The sequence below is a fragment of the Sarcophilus harrisii genome, chromosome 6 (assembly GCF_902635505.1).
Source record: "Sarcophilus harrisii chromosome 6, mSarHar1.11, whole genome shotgun sequence".
Lineage (NCBI taxonomy): Eukaryota > Metazoa > Chordata > Mammalia > Dasyuromorphia > Dasyuridae > Sarcophilus > Sarcophilus harrisii.
The window spans coordinates 59,446,027-59,451,470 of NC_045431.1; positions in this window are offsets into that span (position 1 = coordinate 59,446,027).

Here is a 5,444-nt window from a genome sequence, read left to right on the forward strand (position 1 = left end):
TTTTGCTGCTGGACTTTGTTGGTAATATGTAAAAATGCTGATGATTTATGTGGATTTATTTTGTATCCTGCAAATTTGCTGAAGTTGGGGATTATGTCTAGTAGATTTTTAGTTGATTTTCTAGGGTTCTCTAAGTATTATCATATCATCTGCCAAGAGTGATAACTTGGTTTCCTCATTAATCTAATTCCTTTAATTTATTTTTCTTCTTTTTATGCCAAAGCTAACATTTCTAATACAATACTGAATAGTAATGGTGATAGTGAGCAAACTTATCCTCCCCCCCACCCCCGATCTTACAATCTTATTGGGAATGATTATTGTTTGTCCCCATTACATATGATGCTTCATTGATGGTTTCAAATAGGAAAATTCTATTTCTTCCTATGCTCTCTAGTGTTTTTAATAGGAATGGAAGTTGGATGTCATCAAATGCTTTTTCTACATCTATTTAGGTAATCATTTGGTTTTTGTTAGTTTGGTTATTGATATAGTCAATTATGCTAATAGTTTTCCTAATGTTGAATCAGTCCTGCATTCCTGTTATAAATCCTACTTAGTCAAGGTGCATTATATTGGGGATGACTTTCTGCAGTCTCTTTGCTAATATTTTATTTAAGATTTTTGCATCAATATTCATTAGGAAAATTGGTCTAGAATTTTCTTTCTCTGTTTGCATCCTACCTGGTTTAGGTATCAGTACCATTTCTGTGTCATAAAAGGAATTTTGTAAGAGTTCTTCTTTTCCTATTGTTTTCAAATAGTTTGTATAATATTTTTTAATGTTTTAAATGTTTGGTGGAATTTACATAGAAATTCAACTGATCCTGGAGATTTTTTCTTAGGGAGTTGATTAATAGATTTTTCTATTTTTTATAGATGGGACTATTTAAGAAATTTATTTCCTCTTCTGTTAATCTGGACAATCTATATTTTTGTTGGTATTCCTCCATTTCATTTAGGTTATCAAAGGTAATGACTTATATTTGGGCAAAATAACTACTAAATATTGCTCTCATTTCCTCTTCATTGGTGGAAAGTTCTCCCTTTTCATTTTTGAGACTAGCAATTTGATGTTCCTCTTTCCTTTTTCTAATCAAATTAACTAAAGATTTATCTATTTTGTTGGTTTTTCATAAAATTCAGTCTGGATTTTATTTATTAATTCAATAATTTTCTTACTTTCAATTTTATTATTCTTTCCTTTTATTTTTAGAATTTCAAGTTTACTATTTAATTAGGGGTTTTTAACGAGTTCTTTGTCTAGATTAAAAAAGCAAGCCCAATTCACTGATCTTCTCTTTTGGCATCTAGAGATATAAAAGTACCCTTTACTACTACATTGGCCGCATCCTACAAATTTTGATATGTTATCACATTATTGTCATTCTCTCGGATGAAATTTTTTCTTGTGTCTATGATTTGCTCTTTCATCCATTCATTCTTTAAAATTAGATTATAAGGTTTCCAAATAATTTTTGGTCCCTTTTCCCTGATCTTTTTTTATATGTAATTTTTACTGCATCATGATCTGAAAAAAATGCATTTACTATTTCTGCCTTTCTCCATTTGATTTTGAGGTCATTATGCCCTAACATATGGTCAAATGTTGCATAGTTTTCATGAACCACTGAGAAAAAAGTATATTCTTTTCTGTCTCCATTCAATTTTCTCCAAAGATCCATTATACCTAGCTTTTCTAATATTCTATTTACCTTTTTAACTTATTTTTTATTTATTTATTTTGTGGTTTGATTTATCTAATTCTGAGAGAGCAAGGTTGAGATCCCCCACTATTAGAGTTTTTCTGTCTATTTCTTCTTGAAGGTCTCTTAATTTCTCCTTTGGGAATTTAGGTACTATACCACTTAGTACATATCTGTTCAGTATTGATTTTACTTCATTAACTATGGTACCCTTTAACAAGATATAGTTTCCCTCTTTATTCCTTTTAATTAGATCTATTTTTACTTTTGTTTAATCTAAGATCGGGATAATTATGCTTTTTTTTTTTTTTTTGAACTTCACTTGAAGCATAATAGATTCTACTGCAGTCTTTTACCTTTACTCTATATGTATCACTCTGATTAAAATATGCTTCCTGTAAACACCATATTGTAGAATTTTGGCTTTTAATCCAGTCTGCTATCTGTTTCTGATTAATGGAGCAATTGACCCCATTCTCATTTACAGTTAAAATGACTAATTCTGCATTTCCTGCCATCTTATTTACCATAAGTTATGCTTTTCTCTTTCCTTCCCCCTTTTCCCTCCTCCCCAATATTCTGCTTGACCATCACTTACCTCAAACTGCCCTCCCCCCCCTTAGAGCTCCTCCCCCTTTTTTATACTTTTCCTACTATTTCTATTTTCCCTTCTATTAGCCTCCTTTTTTTTTTTTACTTTCCCCTCCCATTTCAAATATTCTTTCTTTGAGCCAAATCTGATAAAAGTAAGATTCACACAATATTCATCCCCCTCCTTTCTTTCCCTCAATTATAAGTTTTCTTTGCCTCTACATAAGATGTAATTTCCCTTATCTTACCTCCATTTTCTCTTTTCTTTGCAGTACACCCCCTTTCTAATTACCTTTGCCCTCAGTTTTTTTGTAACTCCTTCCTCATCTTCATATATACATACATACATATATATATGAATCTCATGACCTATCAATCCTGGTTTTCCAATTCAACTATTAAGTTACTAGTACTATACTATATAATCTGCTTTTTCCTTCACCTGGTTTGCTAATCCTTATATGAATAAGGATTTTCTTTTATATTATGACAATAAAATCAAGTTATACCCGCACTATCTATATATACCCATCACCGAGATATAATTCTTGAGATATCTTTCCTTTTTACCTTTTTTCCTTCTCTTGAGTAAATTCTTTGTTCAGCTTTGATCTTTTCATCAGAAATAAATGAAATTCACCTTTATCATTGAATGTCCTTTTTTTCCCCTGAAAGCAAATGCTCAGTTTTCTTGGGTAGTTTATTTTTGGCTGGTTTATTTTTGGCTGCATTCCAAGTTCGTTTGCCTTTAGAATATCAGATTCTAGTCCCTTCTATCTTTTAAAGTGGAAGCTGCTAGGTCCTGGGTATTCCTGATTGTGGCTTCTTGGTATATAAATTGCTTCTTTCTGGCTCCTTGCAATTTTTTCCTGGGTTTGATAGTTCTGAAATTTAGCTGTGGTATTCCTTGGAACTTTCAATTTGGGATTTCTTTCAGGAGGTGATTGGTGAATTCTTTCAATGGCTATTTTACCTTCTGATTCTAGGACATCAGAGCAATTTTCTTTGATGATTTCCTGAAAGATAATGTCTAAGGCTCTTTTTTCATCATTGTTTTCAGTAAGTCCAATAATATTTAAATTGTCTCTCCTAAATCTATTTTCCAGGTCAATTGTTTTTCCAAGAAGGTATTTTACATTTTCTTTTACTTTTTCTTTCTTTCTTTCTTTCTTTTTTTTGTTTTGCTTGACTGATCTTCAATGTTTCATTGAGTAATTCATTTCTTTTTGTTCTGTTCTGATATTTAGTGAATTAATTTCTTCAGTTACCAATTTTTTTTTTTGTATTTGGCCAATTGATTTTTAAATGAGTTGTTTTGTTCTTTGGATTTTTGTCCATTTCACAATTTCGGATTTGTTTTTAATCTATTTCACAAATTCTGTTTTTCAGGGACTTGTTTTCCTTTTCCATTTTGTCAAATCTATTTTGTAAGGAGTTATATGTTTTTTCCATTTCACTAAATAAATTTTTTAAGGAGTTTTCTTTGGATAATTTCTGCATTTCTTTCCAAAGAAAAATTCTTATCCCTTCCCCCCATTTTTTCTAGATCTTTTAAAGAACCTTTTTGAGTTCTTCATAGAAAGCCTTGGGTGATGGGGACCAATTCATATCACCGTTTGGACTTCATCTGAAGACAATCTGTTTTTAGTGACCTCAGGATTTGAAATCTGTTCTTTCTCTTTCACCATAAAAACTATCTATAATCAGAGGTCTTTTTGATTTTTTTACTCATTTGTTTTTTAAAGTTGAGATCTGCTTTTAGGGCAAGGAAGGTTGTCTAAGCTTGCTCTACAAGTGACAGTGGCTGTGATGAGTCTGTGCTGACTCACTCCCAGTGCTGGGTGGGCATGTCTAGGTCCTCTTAGATTCTGGTGTTTGGGAGTTCACTATTAAATTTTGTATTTGTGTTGGATGTTTTCTAACTTCTATGCTGATCTACTGGCTTGCAGCCAGGGCAGAGTAGCCAACACTGATATAGATTCTGCCCTGTAGATTCTCTAGCACATGGAGCCCACATCTTTCCAGGTCTGCACTGCCTGCAGTGGCATTTGTGCTCAGCCTGCATTGCCATCTGTGCTCGGCCTGTCTCCACTTGGCCCGCCTCCCTCTGAATTGAAACAGACCTTTTCTAAAGAGCTTCAAATTGTCTTCTGCTGGTAATTTGTTACATTCCCAATATCCGTAGTTTCTGTCAGTCCAGAACTAATCCAGAGGCTGGATTTGCTGTTTGTGTGAGGGTCATGAGGAGAGCTTAGAAAAAAGGCATGTCTCTTCCATCTTGGCTCCACCTTCCCTCCCCCAAAATCTTTTTTTTTCAAATCTAGATGATGATGTGCATGAAACCTGGATTCCATTATATTGTTGTTGCTTATACTTGAACTTTTAGGGCAAATTAAATCTACTTTTGTTAACTTTTCAAAGACTTCTGAGCACTTTGTTTCATCCCAAAATCAAACCTGAACTTAATCTTGTATGCTAAAAAGGACCATGTGATTATTGGTTATGATACTTTGTTCTTAAAGATACTAACAAATAATCCAAGGGTTTATGACTTCTAGCTTTATGAAATTTAGAATATCATTAGGGAAAAGATTGTTATCTTAGAAAGCAAGACTGACAAAAACTGTGTTATTGAAACTGCTCTTTTTAATTTTTTTTTCATTCAGGCTTAGGGGAAAAGGATTCTTCAGATTAGGGATTACTTTGCTTTATGTTTACATCTCTAAGTGTATGACTGAAGGCCAATATCATAGTTTTTCAGAGACTCAAGAAAATATCTTATGATTTCTTTTTTACAGAAAGATGAATTATACTATGCTTTAGTCATATCAACTATAAAATCACAGAACTTTGAGGTACTAATACATTTAATATTAGTATATTTTTACAAGGGACATATGAAAATATCCAAAGTCACTCCATGTCCAGCCAGTCTAAGTTAGTATAATGGATAGAGTGCTGAACCCAAGTTAAGAAGATCTAAGTTTAAATCTTGCATACACAACTTTAAACTAATGAAATATTGATTAAGATATGAAATGTCAAAATTAAGGACAGAGTATGTTGTCCTACATCTGCCTAAACCAGAGAACTAATATTAGGTTGTCCATAACAAAAATGACATAACTATATTTTAGAGAAAGAGCA